Source organism: Pararge aegeria, chromosome 13 (genome assembly GCF_905163445.1).
Source record: "Pararge aegeria chromosome 13, ilParAegt1.1, whole genome shotgun sequence".
Lineage (NCBI taxonomy): Eukaryota > Metazoa > Arthropoda > Insecta > Lepidoptera > Nymphalidae > Pararge > Pararge aegeria.
The window spans coordinates 6,622,084-6,649,395 of NC_053192.1; the positions used below are offsets into that span (position 1 = coordinate 6,622,084).

General features: G+C 34.5%; 1 protein-coding gene and 1 non-coding gene across 3 annotated transcripts in view; both read left to right on the forward strand.

Moving 5' to 3' along the window:
- The window catches only part of LOC120628673 (matrix metalloproteinase-2-like), a 236,229-nt gene that overhangs the window by 82,174 nt on the left and 126,743 nt on the right, over positions 1-27,312 (forward strand). The gene's annotated exons all lie outside the window — the stretch shown is intronic.
- On the forward strand, positions 4,160-4,232 carry Trnak-uuu. Its single transcript has one exon. It is a non-coding gene; the product is annotated as a tRNA-Lys (tRNA).

Below are 27,312 nucleotides of genomic sequence, written 5' to 3' on the forward strand. Positions count from 1 at the left end.
AAATAAACTTACATGGACATACATAATACATTTACATATTAACTACAAAATACCGATATAAATTTTTATATACTATAATACAGTACTATAGATATTTATGATATATATTTATGCTATTATAAACTTACGTAATACTCAATTACAAAGATAATAATAATTTTTATTAGGTTGTATTATATATAGGCCAGACATAAGCCATCTTTGAAAAAAAAATCTATACGATGGTAAAAACCTCATAAAACCCGTTGCTTGATTTAACGGAGTACCCAGTGGAAAGCGACTTTATTTTATTCGTTCGGCATGTTTACTGTATAGGTACTATCTATTTGAAGTAGAAACAACTGCAGAACACGCGGCTAATTTGAAAAGTTCACAATCACCTGCAACGATCGCGGCTTCAGCACAATTTCCTGTCGAATTAATGGTCTGTCAATATTGTAGTCCTCCATTACTGCTTGTTGTGCGATCCGGCAATAAAACGAGCAACGCCATCTCGTGGTGGGTTTATGAGAGCAAGGCGCCGGTGGGGTAAAAACAGAAAGCAAAATAAAATCAAAAAGGGAATATTAAGCAACTTTCGTGAACAAAATAGCGAAAACCACTTGCTACGCTTTTCTCTAAAGAAAAATACTTTTTCAAAGTTAATGTTACTTTTAAGGTTAACTAAACGTTTGTATAATTTGACTTCTACTCTCAAAAGGTTTTCGGGAATGGGTGAGACGGGGTTTCAGTCTATCTATCTTCGTGTGCCCTTTTTATGAAATCCGGCTTAAGTTACCAGAGTGAAATTCATATCGAATACTAAAAACTCAACAATAAAATAAGGTATTTCTAAGCCTTTTATCATCAAACTTTAATCTAAGACTAAAAAAGACCAAATTTCAGATTCTTCCTTCACTTCTTACGATTGAATCCGAGTACCTATTACCCAAAAATTTAAAAATTCGATATTAGTTCGGCCTGGATTCGTGGTGATATGCAGTCCTAGATTTTAGCAGGCAAGCGGGCTAGGTTATCTTAGGTTAGCTGGTAACTGTAGATTCTGCGGATGTAGCCTAGTTCAGCGAGTCACTCGCAAATACTCACACACACCAACCAATTAAAGTAAAAAGCACGGACGAGTGATGCGACGCTACTGACCCATTCTTTTGTTATTGGCAAAACATTGCATTAAAATTAACTATGCATAATCTTTACAAAATAATAACAGCTTTAAAAGAAGTAGTATCTAGCAGTGGAACGGTAACTAGGTAAAAAGTATAGGTACACAATTATAACCCAAAAATTATGTACTTATTTATCGTATTGTAAAGCATACGAAGAAAATATCATATACTTATTAGTAGTTGTATGGGGTCAAAGTTGCTGGGAGCTATTTAAAAAATGGTTTAGCTCGAATTAATTTTCATTTTATAGCTGTCGGACTTTTTAATCGAGATAAAACTAAGAATAACTTTGCATATTTTAATTCATTCATTTATAAATATTTTTAAACCATATCTGTTACAAGAACATCTGTATTAAAAATAAATAACAGTGAAACAATAATCGGGGTCGGCACTAACACTTCTTCCAGCCGTCCCTTTACTATCCACTCCTCTAACCCGAATATTCTCTTCCATCCAATCCATCCTTGCAAATAACTATTATAATATAATTTAACATTTAGAACGTAGTTATTCAACAAATTAGCTATTCATATTGTAAACAACTCCATGGCTATTACACGCGAGATTGAACAATATGGAACGTAAACAAGCCTTATGTTTTAGACACCCAATAGCGATAGTTATTACATTGAAATAATGGTATTGTTTTCGAAATGCTTGTGACAGCTGGATGACGGCCACCCGCCGCGCGGCGCTGTCATCGCCACTCGGGCAACACTAGAAAATAATCAGGGAGATGATATGCGTAAAAATAAACTACTCTATTTCACACAAAATTGCCTCACGAAAATAAATAAAGAAGAATAAACATGAAATTCGATTGGAAACTGGATAGAAACAAACTTAAGATGTAGCATCATCATCATATCGACCCATTACCGGCCCACTACAGGCGACGCATCTCCTCCCACAATAAGAAAGGGTTAAGGCCGTAGTCCACCACGCTGGCCCAGTGCGGATTCGTAGACTCCACATAGCTTTGTGAACATATTGTAGAACTCTCAGGTTTCCACGATGTTTTCCTTCAACGTCGAACCAAGTAATATTTTAAATTACTTGAAACGCACATAACTTAGAAAAGTTAGAGGTGCTGGGATTCGAGCTCGGGCCTCCTAAAGTGAAATCGAGCTCCTAACCACTGTGCTATCACCGCTTTATGTAGAGTGCTGCAATTCCAGCACCGTTACCATTGCCTATAACCATAGCTACAATTCTTAAGCCATGAAAAAAACAAGTCCGTAACGTGTCGCCCCGTATCCATCAAATTTAGGTGTAGGTGTTAAGCCTCATGTGCTTTAAGTTACATCGGCAACAACACGCTTTAGACCTTAACACAGCATTACAATAATGCTGCTTAGCGGCAGAAATAAACATGTTAGTAGTACATCTCTTACACTAAAAGGTCTCGGCTCATTTTTAAAGGCCTTCTGCTGTCCTGGTAACTCAGGGATGATTATCGAATAAAAAAATTCAAATGTTTATTTATACATGGCAAGTCATACATTCTAAAAATAAAACTAAGCTAGATTCATTTAATTATACGTTTATAAGTTTAGAATTTACAGTTAACTAGTTGTTTGTTTGAGAGCTTTATTGAACACACAAAACTCAGAAAAGAAAATAGAGCGTGCAAAGGCGGTCTTATCACTAATGCGATCTCTTTGTTGTGTTTTTTTTATAAACCGTTTATTTTCCTGGAATAAAAGTAGCCTATGCTACTCTCCGTCCTTACAACTAGCTCTATGCCGAAAATCAAGTTGATTCGTGGCTTTGTTAGGACGTAAAGAAAGGAAAACAAACAAAGAAACACACTCTCGCATTTATTATATTAGTAAGGATATTAAATAATAAAGAAAATAATAAAAAATACAAGAGTTTCGTTAAAAAAAAAAACAATATATGGTTCCGCTTGTTGTATGGAGCCGGCCTTCTGTTAGTATTCTATGTTACACGCGCCCACACACAAATGAATTGAGACGGTTGCATGACGTCAACAGCGAGCGTCATGCCGTTTGCAGTGACGACATACGGGTTGATTTTACTGACAAGGCGCGCAAATAGATGTTTCCCATCAAAATATTAAATACAAATTATGCAATCAATATTTCACTGCATCTAATTTAAAAATGCCGTAGAAACATTCTAAGTAATTCAGAACAAGAAGTTGGCAAAATAAAAAAGTGTAATTAAGCATGTAAAACGACAGATTTTCTCTCTAATCGCGGGTAGCGGTAATAAGATACCGATTTTTAGGTACTTCCACCGAAATGGAAAAAACCTGATCTAAACTAATAATTACTGATTTTAACTAAAAATCTATTGACTTTGATAGGCTTCATGGAAAAGAAGCAGTGCTTGTTGTTACTTTTGTCCTATCATCCTTATTTCCAATACTAGGCTTCCGACTGGAACACGAGTTAGGTTGACATTTTAATATTGAGAGCTCTATTGTGACTATGATGTATGTGATACTACGTACTATTATTAATGCAACAGGGTGTTTATGTATTTGCCATGTTGGGCCCACATGCTAAATCGATCTTGATGAAATTTGACGAAAAAGCTGCCATGCTAGAGACGGGAAGACTTTATAGTGTGAGAAAAAAATGGTACCCAAGCGATTTTAAAACGTCAAATTCAAACGGGAGTAATAAATAAATATACTACAACAAAACACACATCGCTATCTTTATATATATAATGAAAATAAATGCTTATAATATACAGATAAACAACAAAGAAGAAAGAAGTCGCGGGGACAAGCTAGTATTAAAAAATTTCATAATTCAATTAACCATTTCACATGAACTTAGTAGTTCGACAGCTGTGTACGAATTCATGTCTGATGTTCATGATAACTATTTATTCAGAATATAGGTTTTATTTACATGTTATACATTAAAATATCAATATAAGCCAACATATTCATTCACAAACGAGACCGTCAAAAATACAGATTACAATCCTCTATTTTACGATATTTATTACAAGCCCGGATAGCTCAGTCGGTAGAGCATTGGACTTTTAATCCAAGGGTCCAGGGTTCAAGTCCCTGTTCGGGCGGCTTTTTTGTTTTTTTTTTTTTTAAACTAAATTTCTTTACATTACTTTGATACCTTATTTTATCAATAAAATATTTGAAGTACACGCGATGGTCTTTTAACACATTGGAAGGTAAATGTTGCGTATAAGTTTTACATAAAAATACAATTTTAAGAGTTAGCTGTTTATTTATTTAACACGCAAGGAACATAAAAATAAGCAAAGAATACAAATGCCGTGTTCGGTCCGTACCTGGTCTCCACTCAGCATTTATTATCAAAGACTTAGCGCTGGTCATCTTTAGAGCTGCGGAAGGATGTATTTTCATTCAACCAAAACGTTAGGTTATATTATATGCCACAATATTAAATAAGTAAATATGTTTAAACACAAAACAATATAATTATAAGGTTAAATTTATACTTGGTTATTTTTTTATAAAAAAAAAAGCGGACATAACTTGAGCTAACCTAAGCTCATAATATTCCTATTTTTAATAATAAAAAATACGGTGCCTCATGTTTACTAACGCGTAGTCGTTAAGTCACCCCCGATATGTAAACTATACCTACCAAAAATGTAGTATGGCTTTAATGTATTGATTGGGTGATTAGAAGGAAGCCTTATTGAGCCAGTCCCGATGAAAATGTGGCATCATCGTCACTTCAAACGCTCTAAGTGGCTTGTAATTCCGCATTCATGTGTTTTTTATGATAGAATTCAACCATCTCGGCATTGTTTTATACTTTGGATCATTCCAAGGCAAAGAGGTTTACCTATACAGTTGGGTAGCTATTCGTTAGCTTTTATATCCATATTTGAATAATAGCTGTATTAAACCGGACACCGCCACGCTTCACTCTGTCTATTACTATTGTCCGTACCTATTACAGTGTGTTCCGAATTAAGGTATCATCAAATTTATATTTAAACATTTATGGAAAAAACATTGCGTCTGTTCATAATAGAATCAAATTGATCCATTTACTACTCCTCCAGTTTTGCTATCAGTAATTATGGAACAACAATAATATGGAAGCTGCTTTTCATTTTATCACCATAAATAAATGGGTTGGCCATTCCTACTACACTTGGTACCAACTACAATTGGCCAACAGCTTAAGGTACATTAAGTGTATAAATTAATTAAACAATCTTATTTTATAAAAAAAAATAAAAATAATTGATCAGCTGCTTATGATAAACACATTACAGAATTGTATGGTTTAAAACAAATAACGAGACAACTGCACAAAAAATGATTCAAAAATACGACTTCAAAAGTAAGAATAACATTTTGTTTGCACAAGTATGCAAGTTCGCCTTCTTATGGTCTTAAGTTGGTTTTAAAATTACAGTCTCCCCAAAATGTTAATATGACAAAACAGATAATTCTTATCGAGTCCATCTTAAATGTCTTCGAGCGGTCCAGGGGTTGAAAATGTTACATTAAAATTTAAAACATTCACGTTGTTTCTTTGCAACCCGACTGACCGCACATAAGGATATAAGCTGCCTCCCCCGCACCACTGACAACATGTAGAGCATGCAAAGTTTTGTTACAAAATCTTTAAGAAAAAATATTCTAGAAATATCTAAACGTTTCGCCGGTAAATAAGAAGATGTAATCTGATAAGAAACGTCGTTTTTAGAATGAGATTTTATTGTGAGAATACGTTAAATGGCTATACGCACCCTAAAATAAGGTAAATTGGGTCTCATTTAATACTGAGGCTAGTATTTGCAATACTCGTAACTCTACAAGTCTCATATACGTTTTGTTGGGGAATACTGATGATGCTGATCACTTTTTAATACCCATTAAAACATTGGTGCCTGGAACTGGACTGGAGAGACGCGTGCGGAGAACGCAGAGCACGTGTACCTAATGTGCGCACAGCATTACATGGGTACGAAGTTGCATCACTTCGACAAAGCGTTGTATAGTATGATTTTATCTGTTGGCACTTTTCAAGTTAACGCTACATACATTGTACAAATTGGCTATTCACATTTTGATAATGGACTTAGGGCCTTACAATTTTCACACTTTGACATTAATAAAAGATGCAAGTCAAAAGTGGTAAATCACACTTTCGCTATCATACCTATATATAATACCAGCTAGCCCACGACTCTGTTCGCGTTTACTAACTCTTTATTTTCCTGGTATAAAATGTTTCTTATGACCTCCAGTAGTCTCCAGGGTACAAACTATTTCTATGCAAAGTTTTACCAAGATAAGTTAAGCAATTAATGTATAAACATTGTAAAACCTGCAAATTAGTTCTACCAGCAGCTTTTCGGTGATAAATATTATGTACTTTTCCCATCTCCAGGATTCAAGCTACATGTGAGCCAAATTTCATCTAGATCGGATCGATGGTTAAGCCGAATTTATTTAACAAACAAACACACAAAAACAAACAGTCACACTCGCATTTATAATAGTGATGTGGATATGGATTGGAAGGGGTACCTACTACAAGCATTTAGACAGCCCCTTCGAATAATTTAGCATAGACTAAGTATCCATAGACCCACGTATCCTCAATATTGGCTTTGTACCTTGCTCGCAACACCCCGCGCTCAACACATGCGCCCGTAAACATTGTGTTTGTATGTTTGTCTATCGTTTAGACGAACCTCTAAATCTAGGTTAATTGGATAAACTAGTATAGAAACACATTAATTAGGCTTCGCGTAGTTTATTGTTCTAAGAGTCAGTGTGGATTTAACTTAACATTTTTAAATAAAATGCGAGAAAGTCCTTTTGTAGTAACTATCCTACTTCCTACTAATATTAAAAAGTGCAAGTTTGTATGGATGGTTTGGAAGGATGTATGGATTATAGATTCTTCTTTCACGCAAAAACTATAAAACGGATTTAGCTGAAATTAGAAATGAAGAATTGGCCTGGCTAGATACATTTTACAATATCAAAATCTATGTTTCCTTAAAAATTGCAATTGTTTCCAATATCTAATTTTCTTTATTCAGCCAGAATAGCAGTCATCTGATAAAGAAAAGCACATCCCTTCCCCTAGTCTATGGCTAACGGAATTACGATCATACAGTAACCGTGAATATGACTAATATTGTAGCATCCAAAACCACTCCAATTTAATAGTGTTTCTCGAACAGGAGGTTATTCGCTTTCTTCCATTTAGTAGTTGACTGCAATTATTTTCTCTTGTGTTTCAAGCATTTACCATAAAATCGGCAGATGGGGAAATGTTTGTGAGCTAGTAACATTCCGTGCGTGTTAAAAGTGAGTGCGCGGTGCGTTTGCACTGTTTAGGACACAATGCACTGCAATAATTCTGTTCGGATTAGTCCTCCGAGCTTTTTAATTATTTCATATTCATTGTATGTGGGGCACAGGTCTTCTCTCTAATGGAAAAGTGGCATTTAGACTTCAGAGCTTATAACCCACCATGCTGCTCCAGTGCGGGTTGGCGAGCTTTTATCGAGTATATACATATTTCAGTAATAAAAATGACCAGGACAGTAACTTGAGGCGTGGTGGAAAATCGACAATGTGCTAAAGTCGGCCATTTTTATTTTCGGCACAACCAATACAAAAGACGGATTACCAGTCAAACTTTTTGAGAAAAACACGGACGGCTTTAGAGTTTATTTTATTTTAAATATTATTAATATTGCAACATATACATAAATACCAAGTTAGAAATTGATATCTACCTTGAAAAAATATTTTTAATCCTGTAAACAGATCAATCAACCAGATATTACAAAAATCAATAGACAAACACATAAGGTGGAGGCAGATCGCCTTACCCTTACGTTTTACATACAAACTAGATTTATCCAACTATCTATGTGCAAATTTATTCATTGAGACTCGAATAGACACACGCAGGGACGAATTATTATTTTTTATATAGATTTATTACATTGAGTTCCTTTCAATTTAACATTAAATTCTAAATTCTATTTATGAAATATGAAACAGAAAAACTTGATATTACTTTTTTATGTATAGTTGAATACAATCTAATGTCCCAAGTAGAAAAATATCATTATTCTTTTCTTAGTCGCGAAAATAAATTTTTAACAAAAATCTTTTAACTTTTCATATATTTAGTTTTATCTTTAGATATATATTTTTATAATATTCAGTCATTTTAATATTAGATGTGCCCTTAATATAATAACTGACTAATACTAACTAATGCTATTCGCATTATAACTTTACATCGTAAATCTAGTTCAACCATATTTAATAGCTTATCTAAAATTAGATAATTTTCCTGTGATTTTAGATGTAATCTTAATTGTATTTATGATGGCAGTGTAATTGTTAATTATGCAGTAGCACAGTGGAAATACATAACTGCTATACCAGCAGAGCTTATTTCACATATTCTGCAAAATGTTTGTATAGGTTATATATTTATTTATTAGCTGAGTCCTGCAAGCGTTGAAATGCTTTTGTATTATAAAACTATTCCCAACGCTACGGTTAATAACATAAAAGTGTACTTTTCACCGATTAATACGCAATAGAACGCGTGTAATGTGTTCCATTGCGTATTATTGTACCCAGCATACGTTGGCATACTGTTTTTCAGAAACCTCCGTGGTTTTATAAGATTATTTAATTATTAACTTTTTTTAACATGGATAATGGTATAATAAAGATTGTAACTAAACCGTTACTCTACTATTAATGCCATGGAAATGGTGCCAAAAACGCTGACTGCATTTCTGACAGGTTGATCTTTTGCGCAAAAAATGAGCCAGCCCTTCTGTAACCAGATGAGGCAATCAACCGCGAGGTTATGTCTCGTAAGATTTTCTTTGCACTTAGACTCCAATAGCCCCAGGGTCTTGACGACAAACTGAACGAATATGTAACTCTCTATTAGAGAGGCATTCTTACATACCTGATATGAAATTAGGACAATATGTTAACACATGTTGCATCCCACAAAAGCGCCCGTCCCCGTTCCCTGGGACCCAGAGTCAGTCCCTCAGGTCTCTTACCATTGTATCTACTATAAGATAATTGTCTTATAGGAGAAAGACTATAAGACAATTATCTTACTGGGGTATTCACAAATTACTACAAAGTCTCACAGCGAATCCGAAAGCTCAGTGCAAGTTTCAGAAATCACATAACTTACTCTGCCGTGGTACGTAGTGCTCTCTTATACGAATTTTCTAGAAATGTATGCAAAGGCGGGTTTAATGTCTATCTTTTATGTAAAAATAATGTTTACGCTTAAATTAATTATAGAATTTTACACAGAATTTTAAAACTGAGGATTGAAAAATCGATTAGCTTACTTCGTTAACCAGTTCTGTACATTTTCAATTACGCAAATAAAAAGTAGATACTATATTTCAAAATTGAATTTGAATTTGTTACCCACCCACCAGTTTGTAACTTACTTTTAACTTCTGATTAATCCCCGAATCCCTTAGGAAACTTATCAAAATGAATCGTTGATATTCTCTATACGTAATAGAAGAACGCAACACATATTATTCCTACTAGAAAAGAATCCACGACTCCGCCAAGTATATTCCAATTAAGGGGAAGCTCTAGGCGAGTTCGCAGTCCTGTACGAAGCGATCACTCACTTGCACTTTTAATTAATTTATTTATCGAGTCGCGAATCGACGGCGCAACTCGCGCCGCTGCCGCACCCCTCCTCCAGCTATAAAAGCGGTGGAAGAGCGGCCACGTCCGTCAGTTTTCTCTGGGACGCCTCGGGCGGCGCCGCCCTCGTAAAGTGCCGGGAGGACGAGGGTTACTTTGATGATATACAAGAAAAAATGTAAAGGGGATTCAAAGGGATGTGTTTAGGGCTCGGTTAGACGGTTGGCGATGGTGGGCGACTTTGAGGTGAGTTTGCACGCGCGCCGGCGAGTTGGTAAGTCGATAGGACTGGAGCCGCCCGCCCACGCGCCTGCACTACAGCTGTTTTATTTGATAACGTGTCATTCCGTTGCCTCCACATATTCTACTGTTCAAACTTTCATTTCACCTCCAATTTAATTGTAACAATGTTTTCGCTTCCGTTCCTCTTTTTTATCCTTTCTCGTAGCTTCCTACGATTATCACATTCGTTTTGAATTTCAAATTTTAGTACCTCTTTCAATTAAGGTAATTTTAATCGTATTTTAACTTCGAGAAAATTAAAAAGATAAATATGAAGAAGTTATCCCTCAAGCATCTAAATAGAAAGGTTGTAGCAATTCATTTGACAAATTGAAAACAAAATTTCGGGTTAATTACTACTTACTTCTACTACGAGTATATTTAGAGTTGTAAATAAAAAGTCACATGAATAATGATCCACAACTTCTAAAAAGGTAAACTCGGTAAAACCGTTAACCTCTATAATTCTTATCATAATACAAAAAAGAGGATGAATAGCATTAAAAAATTAGAAAATTTAAAAAAGCAGTCAAGTGCAACTAAAAAAAAATTTCAAGCTCGATCATGCGTGCGGGAATCCCCGATAACATTCATAACGTGCATTCATAACACATACCCCTGGGGCACCAATCGAGAATCGAAAATCTGACTCCCCATAAATCCACCATATTCGAGGATAACTCACTTGTTCGTTGGCCAAGTGTAGAAACCCTGTAATTAAAGCCTCCCGAACTTACTCTTAATTTGCTTAATTTATCCGGACTCACTTCTGCGAACTAAATCGACAATTTAATAGATTATTTGAATGGTGCGCATTGTCTTCAAGCGCCTTCTATCTCGACAATTCGTTATTTCCTTGAAGAATTCGCCAAATGACGATAATGGTCGCAGAGAACAAAGCCTGGACTAGTTATGCCCGATTAATGAAAAATTTTAATCTCTAGTAGGTACTGATTTAACAGAAACCCAGAAACAATCAAAGAAAGATACACAATCACAATGGGTGCCCAGTTGTTAAAGTTTCTCACAATAAATGCCCAACGAGTGTGTACTCGACTGCAGAGATGAGTATTAGAGCATGAATTTTAGATACGTAAAACCAACAACACGTGTGTAGCATATCGTACATTATGCACATGTGAAAAATTACGAAATATTCTGCTACATACGTAAAATTGCTTGTGAATTATTATGTCCCTGTGTCTCACAACTAATTCAAGAACTTCAATCAATCTCTATTCGAGCTGAAAATTTCAAAACTTCGTGGAAAACTTCGGGAACCGCTTACGTTATGTATGAATGTTGTACTTCTTCAGAATTTTGATTAGTTTAAGGGAATATTGCTTCTTCGAGTAGTATCATTTTCAAAAGCCCTGTATTTATTTATTTGGGTTAACAAAAGAAAAACGAAATATGTCCTACCTAAAAGCTATGTTGAATAACTTTTAATTGCTCACTGATAATGAAAATGTTTTTAAGAGTTCCGTAGCAAAAGTATTAAAATTATGAGCTTTTATGCGATAAAGGTTCAAATTTTAAACAATAAAGAAATTAGTCCAAACCTGTTTTATGCACTTAATGCAGCAAACATATATTTAACGCAATAAGTTGTTTTAAAAATGGCACTTTATCCGGGGAACCAAAAGAAAGGTAGATATAGCAACCTCTACATTATTCAAGTATTTACGGTAGCCATGAAGTATCAGTACTGCAATTAAATAAGGCAAGAGAAAGCCCTTCCTTTAATTATGAAAGCTGTTTTCTTTCTTATCGCTATTTTATTATGATGACAATACACAAGCGTCCGCCTATTAAATTATTTGTGCGGCCTGAAAGGAAAATTATTCGTATACCTACCTATGTAAGCTGCGTAATTGTTAATTCAAATTTATCTTAAGCACTCTGAGACTTATATTATATTACTGCTGGGCACAGGCCAGGAGAAAGTAATTTAGAGCTTACACCCTTCACGCTGTCCTGATGTGGGTAGGTGGGCTTAACATTCCCTATAACATAAGTAAGGACTAATATATCAATGTCTTCTTCTTGCTACTAGAGAGGTCATTGCTATTTACCTAGCTGAATGATGTACTGAGACTTTCTTAAATTCAAAATTCAAATTCAAAATTCATTTATTTCAAGTAGGCCTGATTTATAAGCACTTTTGAAACGTCGAGTCAGTCTGTTTGTAGTGACTCTACCACCGGTTCGGAAGGCAGATTCCACTGAGAAGAGCCGGCAAGAAACTCTTGCAATCAAGAAAGCAGATTGCTCTTTTCCAACATCATTTTATAGTTGAAAACCTGACAAGTTTTATGATCCTTATGAATCGAAGTAGAACTGGTACTAGCCAAAGACAGTTATGATCGTTAATTGAATTAGCTTAATTCAATTTCGGCAGATTAGAGCCTTAATCTATATAAAAGTATCAGTAAGAATCACTAAGCAGATAAAAAAGGCAAGAATTATTTATATCAGTCAGACTCCATTATTTTTTTTTATCTTTATCAAAAAAGCATCAACCTACGCTATCGATATTTTGTCGATTTAACTAGATTTCGAACCACACCAAGAAGCCCCAACGTCATAATAATATATTTAAGTCTCCAAGGACGGAACGAAAGCAAATAAGGCGTTATGTTCAGCATAATACTACAAACCCAATCTCAATCAAAAATGTTTACCACGGGACTCAGCTAGTTCAATATTTTAACCTCCCTCAACCGGTGTTCGTCGTCAAGAAATTCAATACTTTCAAATACCTTTACTATTCGGATTTTGTTTAGGGAATTCCAAAAGGTATTGAGATTTTTTTTTTACATTACGAAAGTAGAAATGTATATACGAAAAAATCTTTCAAAATTTAGGCATTAAGTTTCGAACTGAGTTTTTTTTCAGTAGAGTTTTCGTCTTCGAACTTCGTTCTTTCATTTTCTAAGCCAAGCCAGCGCTAGGTATCATATTTTTCTAGTTTAGCGAGATCTACTAAACACTATCGATACATCAGTGATTAACTGATCAACTTAAGAAATTATATTATTACATACAATTCTTCGGCTTTAATTCAAACAAACGGCTTAGTATTTTTACATGGGAAGGATTACCTCAAAAAAAGCGAAAAGGTAATCTAAAGAAATGTGCAATTTCGTTTGTTGGGTTGTTACGTACTCTTACAATACGAGACTCAACGTGAGTCACGCGTCACCTTTTCTGTTTTACGTAAAATAATTGCATAAGAGTATCAAACATTGTTGTTCAAATTTATATGAAAGTGATTATTTTTATACATTACCGGGTTAATAGTCAGCGAGCTACTTGTATGTACAATATAAATACATTTTCAGGGGAATTTTTAATATCTCAACTAGTTTGCAATGAAATCGGTCACCTTTTTTTCTTTGAAAATATGTTTAAAATATAGAGAATTCATATTTCAAAGAAATTAAGTCAGTTTGGTACAGAAAATATACTTGAAAATATAAATAAAATTTTTGTATAAATAAAATTTTTATTGATTTTTTATATTAAATTTTTGCTCTTAAAAACTTACTTAAAAAAAATTTCGTTCTAAAAATGAGATTTAAATATTTTTTTCGTATAGTACGGGAAAGGCTGAAGAATCAAATCAAATCGTACCAATTATCAGTTAAAATGGATTCTGGATGAGAAATTAGAATGTCTTATTTGAATCGAACTTGTCTCTCTAAAAACATTCAATAGATAAATAAAAATAAATTTCCATGATAGAAAAATGGCTTAAGTGATCGATTTTATTCCAACTAACTTATATACATCTAAGAATGTGATGGAGGAACTGATCACTTTGCTGTAAAGCTGTGCAAAGGTAAAAAAACTGATTTTTGTCATTCACTGGATACGTACCCTGGTGGTTTTCCGGAACGAAAAGAACCCTATATCCATTAACAGGTAACAAGGTATATACATATAATATGTGATATGAAATTTCATCTAAATTTGTGCGATATTTGAGCCAAACATAGCGAACAAACTAACAAAACAAAAAAATGGACGATATGTTATATTGATACAATATTACGCCCTGCACGCTACGGCGAAGCCAATAAAGCTTAAGATATATTATCAAGAAACTTCTCAATAAACTTCCTATATATAAAATACATTAATAAAGTTCGGTGAGCATCTTCATTTACATTTAAACTGCAAGTGGCGTTGATTGGAACAATTTATCCATTAATTAAGTTTATTTCAATAAACCCAGTCTGATTCCTTGTTAATTGCCGGACACAATGAAGTGAAAAATCGGATGCAACTGAACTGCGACTGGAAATGCAAATTTATAGCAAGCAACAAAGAAATTGAACAAATAGAATTTATGTAGTAACGAAACTACCAATCTGTTTCAGTGTCCGTTTTTTTATTTTCTAACTTTCCGATTCGCTCCTGCTTGACGTGAGGTCTTAAGCATTCTGAAATAAACATAATATATAACCTCGGACTTTTCTGTAGACCTGTGTTTGATGTACCTCGTAAAGTTAAGTCAATGTAATCCATGTAAGCGTCCTAAAAGCGGCTTTTACGACTTGATTCCTTAAACAAAACATTGACATTAATCTACTACCCTGACATTAACACAAATATGAATCCGTTATAGATCTTCCTCAGGATATTTTTTAATTATGTGAGGGACCTTCTTGAGACACAGACCGATGATAAAATAAGTGAATAGCATATCAAGAATAACTAACTAATTTTGCGAATATAGGGTATAGATAGACATATCTGTGTTTACTAAAATAATCTTAAAACAAGGTCGAAAGACCTTGTTTCCCATCCTGATATTTTTAAAACAGAATTTTTAACATAAGTTACTAATTGCAATGTCAGCAACATGCGATTTCCGTCAAATTCCAAGAGCACTGTGCTGCCATCTCTTAAAAAAATAGATTAGAGCTTTGTGAGTAGACTTAGTACGTACGACTAATAGTAATACTAAGATTTAATAAACGAGCCTTTTTTTAACAAATTTTTATTTGGAACGAAAAGACAAGTTTTGTTTCTTTGGTTTGTACGACTACGCTTTACGTCCTAGTAGTAATATTATTTATAGAAAGGAAGAAGGACTCTACAGACCGGAGAAGTGAATTGTGTTAGTCGGAAACACTCTTGCGCGAACCAGTTGCAATGCAATGTGTTATTGGGAGCCCGTTGTCAGCCAACTTTGCAGATTCAAATTTATATTGGCTTGCTCGTAGGACAGAGTACGCTTAATAGAGCGAAAGTGGGATGAATATACTTACGTTGTAATACTTATTTTAGTGCGTAATTAAAATCAGATGAATCTATGTGAATGAAAAGCGCCCGTGGCGGTAGTCTCAAATTTTTTTTATGGTTTCTCTATCCAATTTAAGTTTTATTCGTATATATTTAATATCGTGAGTTATTTAACTCAGTTTCGATGTATTGTAATGCGTAAACAAATATTTTTGTCTAAAGGAAAAGATGCAGGTATAACTTTTTACATAAGTACGTATATAAATAGGAGCATGAGAGATTTAATTTTGAATAGCTAAAATAATCCTTGAATAAAATAAAAATCTTTACCAAATATGCTGCTTTAACTTTGTAAGTCTTAAGCTATCCACCAGATTGCAACAGACGGTAACTTGTTAGGTAGCAACATACATCTTTATCGAATTATTACGCATCAAACCTTTTGTAAAATTGTTTACCGTCGGAACGGCCGACCGCTTTTAATTGTTCTATTTAAATACTCGGATGAATCATTAAGCCTTTGACTCCTGACTCGAATTTCTCTCGCACTCCCCACTCGCGGTGATTAAAAACGCATTTATGTTCGGTTATTGGATATACGTGCCACTTCACTACGTATTTTCCCGCAGAGTTTCATGAAAGTCAATATTGATGTCATATGAAACCCCAAATAAGTTTAAATTATTTTGTAAGATAACGCCTTTTTGGGTAAGTAACTCGTCTCGTGTAACTCACTTAACTCAGAGTTTTCAAATAGAAATCGGCCACGCACCACCGAACCATTTTAAAAGCTGATCCGTAACTTTATTTAATCAGACCAGTCAATAAAACAGTTATTCGCAAGAACGTACGTACGGATTGCTTGGCCTGCGACGTGACATCGATGCGGCTTTCAAACCTTCATAAAAGCACTTTGAATATACCTTCAAAACGGAGCCTAGACTAAAGTTTTCTGCAGTTGAATACCGTATAGGTGATGCTCATATATCGACTCACATAATATGTAGCACAGTCTACGCCTCACGCTATTCCGCCCGCTTCACGAACATACTCGTATTTGTCGTCGTACTATAACAATGTTTTTCATAAAAGCATTTTCTTATGTAAAACAAAGCGACAATACTTATTTATTTGTACAACATTTCTACACATTGCCACACTGGATTTTTTTGTAAGTACTTGATATGAAGAAATTTTTTGGTTAAGGAGAAGGTTCATTTTAGTTGTCCTTTAAATGTTTAATTCTATGCCGATATAAATCTTGGCTTGGCTGCCTTAGGCCAGCACTTCCCGCAATTAGTTCGCACTTGGATACTTGTAGGTTTTTATGTAATACAATTTAGTTCTCAACAATTTGTTACTGTTACTGATATCAACCTAAATTTACTTTTCTGTATTATTATGTAGTATAAATAAAATTTACAGAACCCTGATGAACTTCTACGGCATTCATATCTTACCTGCACTGTGAATTGTGATATTTTTTAAACAAATTTTGTTTTTTTTTCTGTTACAAAATAAGGTAAAGAATTTTAAAACGTACTAAGGAATTCACAAACTAGTATATTCGCATGTTTAGCATAGTAAATCGACTTGCAATCTTAAAGTTTATTACTTATTTTCTCTTTGCAAGCCGACTACTTACCGAAACTCCTCTGTAAGTAGTCGGGTAGTTTCTTATTCAATACGCTTCGTTTTATACCACTTTGTCAGCCCCTGGAGCAAGTCGGCGCCACTACATAATTATAAATACTACAGGCGAGATCTTAGACTTTATCCAGACAGAGTCGCATTCGTATAACGCATCTAGATGCTAAGACGAATCCTGAGTGATTGTCCATAGTAGTAGTAGTGTGAATCCATAGTATGCTCTAACTACTAGCCTTAGTATTTTATTTTGTTTTTTTTAGTCCAACACCACTGTGCTACCAGCTTACATAGATAGACTTCTAAATCGAAATAACGTGCTAGTTATAAAGAAAATAACGTGATTTTTGTATTACAAAGAACTGTAGGTAGTTATTTAGATAGGCATAATGAATCAAAACTTACAAATATATAACAATAACATGTTTTTCGATGAAAACATTAAATATTATTTTCAAAATTTTCCCTTTTGCACAGTATTATGATAGATAGGCATTCTACGAAATTTCAACTTCCTAGCTTCCTAGGGATACCTTTAGAATTTCGTCTTGAGTCAAGTTAGGGAGTAGTTAGCACCATTTTCGCACCTTTGTTGAGCAGCAACGCTTAGAAAGACGTTTGAACCCCCAGGTAGCAAACGGATACTTTGTGTTTATTTCAAATGTTTATATGGATCGAAGGTAAAAAGGTGTAAAAATCAGCTTGATTCATATTTATAGATACTGCATGCGGCGCGCTTTGGTAAAGCCAAGCAATTCGCTGCCTCTACCCACTATCATAGTTCGAATTCATAACCTAATACCTAATAAGCAACTCTTCATAAGTTAGGAAGTCAGGACGTTGTTGTGTCATATTATTCTACAACGCATTAAATACAAAGCTACTTAAAAATCCCACACCCTTGCCTTACAATTTCATAAAAGTGATTTTCAATTTATTTCAAACAAAATCCACTTACAGAAAACAAGCACAATGTTAACATAATTTTACGATTTTGATTGAAAGAAAACCACTTTTTCATTAGCACTTAAATTTTGAACACCCTCCGATTCCGATTTCCGGTATTGCATCGTACATTTCCTGACTCCAAGAGGCGACATTGCATTGACATCACAGACAGGGATGCCAAACATTTTGATTCTTGTGGGTCGTCCTGCTTTAGGAGATAAATTTGTATCCTAAGGAAATCTGAGATTACCTGTATTGTTTTAAACAATTTGAATTAACAATGATTAAATTAAAAAGTGGCCTTAAAGCTTTGCATCCATGTCTACCTACATCTTTAACATAGCTGTTTTAATGGAATTCAACTTTCGCACGTTTTAATTATTTGTATAAGCCTCAGATGAAAAAGCTAGAATTGCATTTGTTTGGTGGCATGCTTAATCGCAGCCCTGTTTCGCTTTAGGACATTCCGCGCGCCATTTTTATTTTGTCATAATTCCGTTTTCAATTTCTAGCAAGCGTCGTTGGTGAGATTGGCGCGTAAAACTCGCGTAAACATTTCGAGCGGTTGTGGCACGGTTACTCGCGACTGTAACCAGTTTATGCCATTGCAGAGTGTAAAGAGATAAGGTTCTTTATGTGTGTAATCATTTTGTGTTACGACGGACTTTGTCGCTCGTGAGTGTTATTAAGGCATCCCCCGGCCCCCGGAGCTTTTATGCCGTGATTTTTAAAGTGTGGGTGGGCACAATGTGTGCCTCTGAAACGCTGATGTTGGGGCATGAAAAATAGATTATGGACAGTATTGGAACCCATCAAACATATTTGTGATAGACTTTTATAAAACAAAGTTGTAGTAAAAGTAACATGTGCAGATTAAAAATGAGATCAGAGATTTGCGATGAAATAAATGCGTGGTCGTCAAAATCGTGATAGCGTTTTATTTATTTGCTCCGAAATAGAACTCCAGAATAAACGAGTTATCCTCACTAGTATTTTTAAACACTTTTTGCAGTATATTTTTTTCCAACAACTGATACAATTGGTAACATTGCGCTTTTAAAATATTCCCGTTTTAATACAAAATTTCAGCACATGTCTGTTCTCTCACGCGCATCGGGACTGTACGGGTGGGATTACGAATTTAAGCAGCCGCGCTAATATGAATGACAACGGGTCGACCTACTCGACATTCATTTCCCTCGACGCACCTCTCTTATAATAACTTACACGGTAACATCGCCTTAAGATACAAATATATACGTAACATGGGACGATGGGTATACCGAATCCAAATAAAATGCTAAGTAAAAAAAATGCAAATAAATTATTCAAATTCAGACATATATGAGGGCATAACACCGTCACCTTTTCATGTTACGCAATGACAACCACCGAATGCAAACCCATAGTAGACAACGGTACACTTTTGAATACTATGAAATTATAGAAGGGCAATTTTCGGCGTTTCAATTGCTGAGCTCCAAACACTTTTATACATATCTGATGAAGGTGCAGGCTTTGGCGCCCTATAATCCAGATTCGACCCTTGAATACAAGCGAACGAGCGGGTGGCCGAGGTTGTAGAGTGGCCCTTCAATCAGCCCTTCCTTGCGGGCATGCGCGGGGGAGGAAGAACGCGTTGCGGGCGGGGGGAGGGGTAGCCACGAGGACCTTTGACTCAGACTCTTTGACACGAGCCACTGGCGCACTCTTCAAGTAATGATTCATTCTGCTGATGACTGACGCGGCTAATGCGACCGTTTCCCCCTCTATAATATTTGGTTAAGGATTAAAGATGTGGTCGTTCTAATTTCATTCGATTCATGTTTTTCTTGTGCGTCTTTTTATTCATACTATTCCCCCTTTCTATCGCGGGATTATTTTGTAATTTCGTTAGATTTTTGCAATTCGTGCTATTGAAAAAGGGTGCTAAATAAAACAGATTTATGTCATGATTGCCTACGAGTTTTTCTTAATATAAATCTATATGACGTCTACGTTACTACGTTAGTTAACGACTACTGGGCTTTATTGCGTGTTTGCAAATCAGTAGATAGTGCTCGTTAAAGAACTTTGATACGAGTGGGTATACTGGCCTTCCGAGAATGTGACGAATGAACTCTATCTTCTTTCTTCTAATAATTTGCTGTTTCCGAATTATGTTTGTTAGTTATCTTAGCATTTAATTATCTGTAGCAACTGTTGCAACAGTTTGTCTTATTATTACAGCTCCCTGATACGCACCCCTTACTTTTCGGAGTTGTATAACTTTTTAATATAACTTGCTTTAACGCTGAAAGAAAACATCGCAAGGAAACCTGCATGCCTGAGAATTTTCCACAATATTCTCAAAGGTGTGTTAAGTCTCCCAACCCGCACTTGACCAGTGTGACTAGCGGGTTGGACAGCGGTTTAAACCTTTCTCATCCTGAATGTAGATTTTTGATATGTAGTCGGCCGGTAATGGGCCGATGATGATGATTGTATGTTTTGAGCGCTAATACATCTTCTTCTTTCCCCTGGGCTTGTCTCCATACTTGGTCGGATGGAACCTTCCGTTGTACATAGTGCTAATACATAAGAAAGTTTAGAGTCACTCAATAACTATTTATCACTCAATAACTATTTATTCAATAACTATTTTGACGGCCGACTGGCGCAGTGGGCAGCTACCCTGCTTTCTGAGTCCTAGGCCGTGGGTTCGATTCCCACAACTGGAAAATGTTTGTGTGATGAACATGATTGTTTGTCAGTGTCTGGGTGTCTATCTGTATATTATAAGTATTTATATGTATTATATTCATAAAAATATTCAAGAGCTATCTTAGTACCCATAACACAAGCTACGCTTACTTTGGGGCTAGATGGCGATGTGTGTATTGTCGTAAGGAAAAAAAAAAAAAAATAACTAATAAAATTATGAGATCTGTAGAAGAACAAAATTTACAGCTGATGCTCAGAGAATTGCGAAACTTAAGTGTTTGTATTTTCCACCCACCACGGTTGATTCACGATACCAAAAATGTCGTCAGAAGTCGCTTAACTCAAAGGCACAGACTGTAGTATTCAAAAACAAAAGACCTACGTCAAGCAGTGGAATACGTCCACCTATTGTTATGATGGTGATGAATATAAACTACTGCATTGATCAAAAACAAACTTTTGCGTTAAGTACGCAGATTTCTCAGGTAATAATACTAAAATAATGCGCCAACTTTGATTAAAATTGGTCCATTAAACCCAAGCTACACCCGAATTTCACGCGGGTAAAGCTAAGAGTAGTAATTAATAAAATATAATTATTTCCTTCAATATTTACCGCAACCTCTTCTTCACTTTCATTGTTTGACGTTTCAGTAAAGTTGCCTGTAATTTTTAGTATTAATTAGATGCTGAGATTCAAAGCATCATTCATCATCTCCCCATGGCATTGGGAGAGGCCGTCTCTCTATTAGTAGAGAGGATTTAGACCTTTAACCCGGCAATGTTTCTTACTCCCCTGTATAGAACGCCAAAGTTTTGCTACATTCTTGACCTTGTCTTGTTTGCCTTACTTTAGTTCAAGGACTCAATTCGTTATTTAATAAAAGCAGGGCTAATTTTTTAAAGTCCATGAAATTTCATAAATCGTAATAATTACACACACCTGTATATAATTAAAATGTATCCGTAATACTATATTTTTGTCTCAATTAGAGCTAAGGAATTTTAAAGAGTGCATTTTTAAGGTCAACATGGGAACACTGAGCCTAGTGTGGCATTTTCTGACAAAACTGTTTTCCAGTATTGTACCTAGATGGCGCGCCTTCGGTACCATATAATTCATAGTTAACTTTCACGCGATCGATTAAGTTAACCTAGGTAGAAAATTTAAACTCTTCACCCATTTTCTTAATGAAACATTAGTAGAGATCGAATACTTTTTGCGTACTAATATAATAATGTAGTAAGGTATAATGGTAATATAATTAATACGTTTAATAAAATTCGGGGGGGTGAAATGTCGCAAAGCACGCGCGACCGCGCGGCTACAAAGCGCCATTGTAGTCGCACTGCCAATTATGCAAGACAATGGCGATCCTGCCGCACGCAGTTTAAATCCACCGGCTATATCAAAAACAATTAAATCAGATAATCCATTTTTAAATGAGACTATATTAATTTTTTTTTATAATTGACTCCGAATTTACTATACTCGCTGTTCATACAAAAAAAAATGGTTCGAACAATACGTTCGTTACTATTTAAATTGATTACTTACGTATTACTATAATCTAAACTTAAGAAAGCTGAAGAGTTGGTTTGAATCTTTATATTTTACAAAGCAGTGTAAGTAAAAACCAGTCCCAGGCACTCACCCAGAGATAAAATGTGGCGTTATTAAAAAAATAATCTCCAATTCATTGTAATTTTCAGTTTAAATTATATTTTTAAGTAATTTTGAATAAGATTAACCCTTGTTTGCCCTAAACTAAGTCTAGGATAGAAACGCCTCATCGTCCAACGGCAGGGTATTGAACCCTTGTTGCGTGTCTACACGTAATTGTACCAGAATGCAAAATCACTTAGCGGTTTGTCTAACTAACCACCGAAGACTTCTAAGAACATATCTAAGACATTTATTAAATTATAAATTTCTTCTCCAAACTGACCCATACTACACCGACTGGTACAAACATAGGACATAGCGATATAGTAGACGAATGGTATTTTATGACTTACTGCATAATATTTTCAATATTTCCTGTATTCATACACATTGAAGACGCCATCAATATAATATAATATATTCAGTTTGATAGAAGCACGAAGGCGGGTCGTTATCATGTCAAAGAAACTATCATATTACCGGACTCAAAGACTGAGGTCTGTTTGATGTCAGTTATGGACGATAGATTCGCCTGAATTTATATTTACGGTATAATACGGTAAATTGAAAATTATAAGTTTTTTTATATATTTTTAGGATCTTGTAGAATAGGTAAATTCATATGATCCTACGAGTATATTAGGCGTGCTTCTTTCAAAACTTCCTATTTCTGTACCTAGTAGTGTAGGTACTTTAGTTGTCAGAACATTAGTGTAAATGATGAATAAAATACGTTTTGTTAAAGAGGTCCTTTGGATAGAGCCATCTCGGAAGAAAATTCTTTTTATTTTACGTATTTATGTTTGTCATTATTGATATGTTGCATTTTGTCATTAAACCTTCAGCTTTAAAATCTAGTATTTCAAAGTTCAAAAGGGGAAAAGACGTAATAATACTAATACTACTCCTATTATTATAATCCTTTTGAGTTCCTTAAAATGTACTGCATTATTTAGATTTACATCAATAGAAACCAATTGTTTGACACATTTTCAGAGACAGACATTTTCGTTTTGTATAATACAGGACAAGTGAACCACGCGGTCAATGACGTTGTTTACTCGAATATCCCAGTCAGAATATCCGGCTATATACAAAATCCTTTACAAAAGTAGCCAAAATGACATGCAGTGGATGTTTCATTCACAGCAATGGCTTCTTATTCCGCATACAAAGCTTGACTGCATCGCCGCATATCAAAGTATGAAATAACATTTCCTTAATACATCTCGAATGACGTTGGAGTTTATGTAAATTGTAATACACGCCCGGAATATTTCGGTTCATGTGAAAATTTTGCTGTGGTAATGCTTTTTAGGCATTCACACCGTGTCTACACTAACGGCCAGATCTCGAGTAACGTATTTTCAAAGTACGCCAGCAATATATTTATTAGATTTTTGAGTATCTTAGGTTTTAGTCAAACTGAAATCTGCCTCCTTACCACTGCTTGACTTTAAAAAGTTGGACTTATCTACATTATACTGAAATGGTTAAAATTCTATTTCTATTAACATATTTTAGGTATACGTTTATGTCAGTACCTACCTACACTAACTATATTATACAATCGTAAATTACCAAATCCTTGTGCGTGCAGCGTGAATAGGGTATTATACACTAGATTGAAAAAGTAAATATGGCGTTCGTTTGGGCCTTATTATATAATGTGAAAAATCATGCAGTCTTCGACAGTGTTTTATTTTAAATCCGTACTTGACTTTTCTTAAAGGGTTTCCTTATTACTTACTTAAAACTAAAGCTACGTAGTTTCCGAATCCACCCTACTTTTAAAAGAAGTCCACAGTAATTTCTATCTTATAGTTTATACTTATAAATGACAAAATGTGTTTGTAGTTTTGCCCTACGATTTGCAAATAGTTTATTGGCTGAAAGTGGCATAGGTTATTTTTTATCTAGGCTGAAATTACAGCTCCTATGGGATAAAGTCTAAGCGTGAATCTGTTATAACTTTAGTAGTAGTAGGAAAAATAGGGCTTCAGTACATGGATTAATTTATGAGCCTTAGTTTAAATGTATTTAAAAAAACTACCCATAAACTTATTAAATGATTCTACCCTACCATGTGTCGAAATAGATTATATCTAGCAAAAGTTCTGAGAGCAATCCTTTGATATATATACTCGTATATATCCTACGCAATAGCATTTTGCGCTTGTTAGGCGGTTCTAGTGCATTTGTTGTCATTTCCCAGAAAATGGCTACATAAATAAATAAGCCTCTCTTTTATTCAACCACCATATAAACGCTTAGCAAGTTTTAAAACCGTATAAACTCTAATGAAAATCCTCAATGAAAAAATTACTAAATTCGGTTAAGCCCTTAATGAACTTTAGCTGCAAAAGTATTAATTTCACCATTAATTTTGAGTAATTGCGCTCAAATTTAGTCGGATATTAACACTTTAAATTGTATTTATGTTTGTTTTTTGTCGAGAAATTTCCGCCTCAGCCTCTAATTGGAGTTAACTGTGTATTATGATATATGGAAATGAAAATAAATTGGGTAGCGCAATTTGTATAATTTTGATATATTATTTTGATATATTTTTATGGTTTTTATCTAAAATATATTTAAATTACAACGATTTAATATTTTCTTAGTGTTTTTTAAACATCATTTAAGTAACATTTTATGTTTTTTTTGTTACAGGTACGTCTTTACGATATAACTAAGCAATCTTCCGAGTTACGTTGACTTCTAGACTACGTGTTGTGTGAGACTACGTTTAAGTATGAGTGAAAATATAACTATAGATTTCAGTTTATATTCTGAACAATTATGCTCTCTCTTGAAAGTACCTATTAGTAGGTAATATTAAATAAATAGACTTAATTATTTAAACTCGGATATTATGATATCATACAAAAAGGATCTACCTAAGCATGTAAATGCAATATCACGCATATGCCTTTAGCCGATTACCTTCCAAAGCCTCGTAAACTATAGCGCATAAATTGAGGCTAAATTGAGTCCCTTAGCCCCAGTACATTAAAGAATTAACCTTACACAACCGCAGGTCAAGTGCTTTTGAATATCGATGAACTTTATACTCAACTACTTTCTTTTAGCGACATCGACGACTGATGAATATATTAATGTGACTTACTTTTTAAACTACAGTCTATTGAAATCTAAATGTTGTACCGCAAATCAACTGAGCTTAGTCTTCTTAGAGTTAAACTTTTCGTTTATTTTCTCTGTAAAAAAATTTTTTTTACAATCATCGTCATGTGAACCATTAATGTACTATAAACAAGGTCTAGTAAATGTCACGACATCTATTGCACGGAATAGCAAAACTTTCTGGAACGAGGGCTCGCTATGCTGTGCCTCTAATCATGTTATACATAACAGCTGAACTCACGAGGTTTTTCATAGGAGTATTTCCAATTAATTTTTTTTCATGTTCATCAAAGTCGTTGACAACGTAAGTACCTTAGCGGAGAATTAGTCATTAGCCCGTAAGTACGTAACTTCACTAAGATACTTATGGAATAGCTTCGCGAGTCGCTAAAAGGTGATCTAATCCTACTTTGGAATCTATCGTTGTACGAGGGCGAATATTACGAGTACATAAATAGGTATAAAAATAAGAATCACGTCTGTAATAATAAATCTAAGGGATTCTCTGCACGTTTAAAAAGCTACTACTTTAATCATAACTCGAATCGTTATTTGATGAATCCTTTTGATGTATCAACAGAAAGATTAAAAAGTCAAACGACTTTAATTGACTTGTTCATATCCACGCTCATATCATGTTCCTTTCGGAAATTATTGATTTAAAGAAAAATCAATAATTTCCGAAAGGAACATGATCATTTTTATGTATGCTTAAAATTTTTAACCAGACCGTAATGACGGGACTTCATTAATTTAAAAATCAATTGAATACGTAGGTTTGTTTTAATTGGCTGAACCATGTAGCTTTATAATTCTTTTAATTAGCTTTCTTTTATCGAAGAAATTGTATTTTTTAATGCTAGTAGTTATTTACTGATATCTTTCAGAAATATAACATAATTAATATCCCTAGTGATATTAATACTTATATCATAGTAAGTAGGTAAAGGTTACGTTAATGCTAGGTTAACTGATTATACAAACACAAAGGCTGTAATAGAATTCGACTTTTATTCAAACACTTATCTTATTCTAAACAGCATTTCCCTTATAAATATCGAAGATTTTCACGCCATCACTGCCGATTCAATATCGAACCACTTACTAGGGTACGAGGTTCTCAAAGATAACTTTAGCGCAAACAGTAACGCGAACCTTCACCCGCAAGAAACAACTTTTTTATTATACGAGACATCGAATAAAATGAAATGATTCGATCTCAAATATTCTTGCTCCTGTATTTTTAAAATCGAATATCCTTTGAGAGCTCTTAAAGATTCTGCGCGACAAAAAGTTTGGGAAAAGAAAAATTGTTGGCGCTGAAAATTTACAAGTTTCTCTCAATTTTTATAAGGACCGGACAATTTTGAGTGAGACTGGAATGGTTCTACCTTATTAATTAATTTTAAACATTCCCAAAAAAGAAAAATATGTATTTATTTTTCCTAAATAAAGACAAGTTAGTTCTCACAAAAACTTCAATTTCATTGTATTATGCTCGACGTAGCATAAAAAGATTAGTATAAGGACCTTTCTCGTAATAGCGGATATGTTAATCTATGGATTGAAGTGTGCTTAAAATAATAAAAATTTAAAAATATTGGCTTATATTTTCAATTCAGAACGAAAATAACGCTTCACGGTTCACTAAAAGTTTTTTAAAATAGAATCCAATTTAAAGCTGACATTTTATGTCAACAGTACTGTAGCGTTACGAGACTGGCGTAGTCCCATTGTCGCCTTACAAAATGTAGGTTTGTGACCGCCGCAGGAACAACATTCAAAGTTGCTGCTTCATACTGAGACAATATTCAAGTACATTTTTT